The sequence below is a fragment of the Benincasa hispida genome, chromosome 5 (assembly GCF_027475165.1).
Source record: "Benincasa hispida cultivar pf3 chromosome 5, pf3_genome.v1.1, whole genome shotgun sequence".
NCBI classification, from domain to species: domain Eukaryota; kingdom Viridiplantae; phylum Streptophyta; class Magnoliopsida; order Cucurbitales; family Cucurbitaceae; genus Benincasa; species Benincasa hispida.
Genome location: NC_143482.1, coordinates 49,071,233 through 49,077,197, shown reverse-complemented (window position 1 = coordinate 49,077,197; position 5,965 = coordinate 49,071,233). Strand labels below are relative to the sequence as shown.

General features: G+C 33.3%; 1 pseudogene; it reads right to left on the bottom strand.

Moving 5' to 3' along the window:
* Positions 1–878: 878 nt before the first annotated feature.
* On the bottom strand, positions 879–5,513 carry LOC120077351 (GDP-mannose 3,5-epimerase 1-like; annotated as a pseudogene).
* Positions 5,514–5,965: the final 452 nt, after the last annotated feature.

The window sequence follows — 5,965 nt, the reverse complement described above, 5'->3', positions numbered from 1 at the left end:
TCGGTCACAAAGTTAAAAACGACATGTCCCTAAAACCAAGGTAATCAACCTGTACATGCATAAAATAAATTCTTAATTGCTTTCACAAATCCATAATAATAAGTTACAAAAGAGGAATTGGAGATGATAATTTAACTCTAAAACCAAGGTAATCAACAAATTATCAAAACTCATAAGCGTTACATCGCAAAATTAAAATTTTCATATAAACAAAAGCGAGAACTTACTTTTAAACTAGAACATACAAACTAAAACTTGTAAATATTCTCCACATTCTCCAACCCCCCCCCCCCCCCCCCCCCCCAAAAAAAAAAAAAAAAAAAAAAAAAAAACCACACACACACACTTGTTGTCATTATATACTGTTTTCCAAATAGTCTTTCAATTACTTCTTCGTTATGTTCTCTCCACCATCTACCACAGATTTGATCTAAATTGAAAGCATGACTTCCTGCAAGCAGAGAAAATTGGGCAAACAACATATAATAAGAACTTATAAAAACATATTAAAGAATGTTGCACATCAGGAAAATATGTCATCTGTTCTTCAATGTTGCACATCTTCACAAACTTAATATACAATTCCAACCTTTCAAAGTTTATATAAGAGAAGTTGCTCATAACACAAAATATACATTAATTATTTTCCCTTAGCTAGAGTTGAGCTGAAACCAATAAGCCAAAAACTACTTAAACTAAGATTATTTTCCCTTTGCATTATGTTCATAGCCCACCCCAACTAATCCCAAAGTCCTTGAAGGGTATCTCCAAATGTCTCAAACTCTTTCTACCTTTGAACACTCTTGAGGTGCTTAAGATTATACCAACTCCAAGAAAGAACAAATTTTAAACATGGAATTTACAGCAATTGAGCTTTCTTATCTCAGAACACCTTTTACACATTCATCAATGAAAGTGAAAGATCTTGTTTGAAGACCATCTCCCCACATCTCAAACTTATCTATAGAAGTGAGAGCCTTTATGCAGAATACAGTAGGAGGCTTTTCCCTTCCACCTATATGAATGAACTAATAGCATTAGATCTTACATTATGAATTGTTTAGAGATAACATAACCATTTCTTGCATTTGGATCTACCTTTTCATGTTCCAAATAGACCATAAATGTTGTGGAACCTCCCAATTCGGCACTCAATACCGAAATCCTTAGTATAATGTTTGCGCAACTCCTCTGTAGCAAGCTTCTCCAAACCATAAGTATCTTGGGGCTATGAAACGTTAACACGGTTTTAATAAGCACATATCTAACAGTTGTTTCGTTTCCAAATCATTAACACGATTTTAATAAGTATATAGCCAAGCATCTGACTTTTTCAAGCTCACATTAGTTTCCAATTGCTTAAATTCAGAGTAGATGCAAGCACTAGAAGCATAGAAAAACCTGCACTCACATGATAGAAGATCAAATTATCTGTTGGGTACTTCCTTTCTCATTGGTAGGGAAAAAACCAACAACAAAGGAGGGAATAATCTCATATTAAAAAGATTCAAAATACAAAATATTCCCCTTTAAAAAATTTATAGCTCATCCTGATCCCACCCGCCACCAACAAGCCATAACTCTAAAGCATAAAAACATTGACCAACCAACCTTGTACCATTAAAGATTCAAAGCATGAATAAACATCATGAATTGAGAAAATTTTCTTTGAAAACTAACCTCTTAACTCCATTGATTCTTGCAGCTTCAAGCACATTGAAGCTGATCATGGTGTTATTATACATAGTAGCAGAGTGATTGGATTGGATGAAGCCCATACCGCCCATATCAGCAACCAGATTGAAGACATGGAAGTGAGGGAGATGGCATAATGGATAACCAAACTACCTTCTTTTGAATTCCAAAACCAACCTATAAGAGGAGTTTCAATATACATCATGTTATGGTAGAGGCAAGACAGCCTAAGGGCTGGGGGTAGAAGAAACCCCCACCCAAAAAAGAACTATAAGAAAGGTTTCCATTTTTAAATAATCGTAGAAAGTACAAGAGAAACCTTTGTGATTTAAACTCCACCAACTAAGGGAATTCCTACTGGCATGAATTAGGAAGAAACCTACCTCCTTTAAGTAAGGGAATGTCTACCACAGTAAAGGAAGAGTAAGAATTTGGGAGGAGAAACTCACATTGGGATCAACACGTGGGCAACAACATGGCTTCTCACCAACATGAGAACTCAAAAGAGAAAGCAAATGTTCTAAAGAAGGCAGTGGACTTTTCCGATGTCAATCTGAACTTCCCTGCAATAGTTTGAATGTGAATTAGTTCTCTGAAAATACCTACAAAGGATAATCCCTGACAAACAAAATAGCTATAAGAAAATCACTTGCAAGTGAAATCACAAAACAAAAAAGACAGTACATTTATACCTTCCCCGTCAAAGTGATATCTCTAATCAATGCATATGCTTTCTTTCCAGAAAGTATCCAACAATTTTACAAACCCATGGGAGTTTGGGTTGTAATAAGAAACAATTATGTCGAACAATAGAGTCGTAGGTGTATTATAGATCTCAGGTGCAGCAAAAAGTTGATTCTTTAATTGGTTTCTACCATAACAAGACCAAGTAAGAATAATTTGGAGGGAAAAATGGCAACAATTTATCATATAAAAAATGAGACTCTTTCAAATTTCATTAGCCGAAAGTGAAAAAAAATAAATCAAGTATATCTACCTAAACAAAATGGGAGGGGTTTGGAAGTTCATATATTGTTGGAAATCTCTAAGCTTTTCTACATTGACTTCCACACATGCATGGGTATAGAAATCTTTGGTATTTCCATGCATAGAAATCTCTAAGCTTTTCTACATTGACTACCATAATTATTCATGAATATTTTCATATAACTAAGCAAAATAGTTTTTAAGAGTACCTTTGCATCTCATCTAGAAAAACTTCTCATTAGTGAATCGAGAACAAAACACCTGCAATGTGACTTTAAAACATCAATTGATCGCTATAAAATATGTGCAATATTATCATGTAATTAATAGTAACCTAAGAGTTCAAATACATATATCACAAATAGTACCATTATACTTAGTCTTAAAGAATTCATCAGAGATAATATAATAAAATAGATAGGAAGCAGACACTTATAGCTAGAAATCAAAACTCAAATCTCTCTCTGTATAAATGTTGAAATCTGACAATGTAAGGCAACATACACAAGATTAAGAAATTATAAATCTTCAAAAGATTCAATTATTCTACATGAAGTTTTGTTAATTACCTCAGACTTCTTAATATTGAAAACTATAGAAAATAAAATTTCACTCGCTTGATTACCCACGAACTCTTCCTCAATGTTAGGAACAACCATAATCAGAAGACCTGGCATGACCTAAAGGTAGTTACTTGGTTAAACACATGACTCATGCATAAAAATCAATGTTGTTTTGTGGTGTGAACAAGCCTAGTTGAAAGAATCCACCAAAATTGAGTTGATTACTTCAAGTATTGTGAAGAAAACCAAATGCTGACTGCAGAAGATCTAAGCACTCAAGTTTGTTGCCATAATGAATTTATGGCATACAACTGTTTGGGGGAAATTCATGGTAGAAGACATAAGAGAATGAATTGAAAAAGACTTAAGAGAATCGTTGCTAAAAGAAGAAATAGAGAAGATTTAAACATGTTTCCCTAGCAATGCTCATCGAAAAATTAAAAAAAAAAAAATGTCTTCTTAACTTTTTGGAGCTTACATTTTCAATTTATCTACAATTAAACTACTACTAGCAAGAGCCAAGCTAATCTAAGTCTAAGTAAAACTTCACAAAATAATATCCAAAGGGTTAAAGCCAATTGATAAGAACAAATTCAGACAACAAACAAGATTATTTCTCAATTTTAGCCTATCAGCTTATGCACTAATCACTATCAGAATGGTAGAAGAAACAAGATCTTGATGAGAAAAAAAAAAAGAAAAGAAAAGAGAATACAATAACCCTAACAAAGTAGATGAAGAAGATGAAGAAAATTCAACTACACAAACAAACAATTCCAAGAATTAGAAACAAACCAACCTGAAACAAGACTCCCTCACAAAACACTTGAACCACACAATATTGACCTAATCTTTACCAGTTGCTTTGGTCAATAGTTGCTTATTCCAACTGCTTGAACTAAGCCCTACGAATCACTTAACTTTATGAGTATAACATCTTTCTTAAACAAAACAAATGTAAAATAGTAAAGAGATATACCTAGTATAGATGAGAATGCTTTATTTCAACATTATATGGTGGAAGATTATCTAGTATGTATAAGTATAATCAGAAAACATACAAATGTAGAAATGTTTCTAAGTTAAAAAAATACAAGTAGTCAAAAGAAAATATAACCAAATGTTCTAAATTTAATTGATTTAACATACAAGGGTAAGGACGTTCTTAATGAATTTTTCCCCACCCGGTTCTTTTACATGGAGAAGTATACTCACCCTCTTTCAATATTCAAATCCAATCGCTGTCCAGTTATGACTTTTTCAATTTCATACCTGCACTGTAGTTAAAGGTCTTTGCACAAATAAGATTAATTTAGGAGAGTACAAGATAATGTCTAGATTCAAAGCTAGTATACATTTAATACAAACTGAAGTACAGTAAAACAGACCTCAACTCACTGCACATTTTCTCAATATTGAGTTTTTTAGACCTCAAATCACTGCACATCTTCTCATATGTAACTAAATATAACAAAAAAAAAAAAAAAAATAGCAATTTAGAGTTAGTCTTGCATTTAATGAATCAAAATTGTAAATGCACTTTACCAATGAAATCTATGGAATATGATCAAGATTTTTATTCAAATTGATTTTGAGTATATAGTTCAATAAAAATGAGTTTTAATATTAGGATGAGTACCTGCACTTATTGAGGTAGAGTCAGTCTTGCATTCAATGAATCAAAATGCACTTTACCAATGAAATCTAAGGAATATGATCAAGATTTTTACACAAATTGATTTTTAGTATATGGTTCAATAAAAACGAGTTTTAATATTAAGATGAGTATTTGCAATTATTGAGGAACCATATTCCAATGCAAAGATTTTTTTCTTCTTCATTTTAATCTAAAACCAAAAATCTCAGTTTTTACGAAATAACCCACCTGCAAAGATCTATAGAGTAAAAACACATTCATAGGATTAAAAATAGCAGTGGAAGTTGAAGCTGAGGAAGATGAAAAAGAAAACCCAAACTCATGGAAGAAGCTGAAGTGAAGATAAGAGAAAAGAAAAGGAAAGAAAAGAGAGTCTTGAAACAAATCTGATGGAAAGAAAAGAGAGACATAAATCACCCTTTATGTAAAAAATCATGCCTTCATCACTAGTACAAAACTGAAACAAATCGGAGCTTGAAGATCTTGAACAAATCGGAGCTTGAACAGATCTGAGCGGAGCTCAAAGATTGGAACATATCTGAGTTGAGATTGGGTTGAAGAATGACAATTTGGCGAATCTGAAGGAATCCACGATCTGATGCACGACTCATTGCGACGGACGAATTGATGCGGACCTAACAGACAAATAGATGGTAGACCTGGTGAAGCTGACGATCGGACGGATGAAGTTGGAATGCATATAGATCTGATGAAGGAACGAAAGATGGTGGAGTTAGATATGATGAACGACGTCGACAGATTGATGGAGATGGTGGCGAGAGGGTTTTGAGGGAGAGGAAATTTGTGAGAAAAAGAGAGAAAAGAAAGTTTGACAAATGAAAAAATTGGGTTTTTAATAAAAGGGAAGAGTAAATGGTAGAACTGGTAAAGCTGCCTATCGGAAGGACGAAGTTGGAACACATGTAGATCTGATGAAGGAATGGAAGACAGTGGCGGGAACGAAAGATTTGATGAATGATGATGATGGACTGATGGAGATGGCAGTGACAGGGTTCTGAGGGAGAGAAAATTTATGAGAAAAAGAAAGAGAAGAAAATTTCAT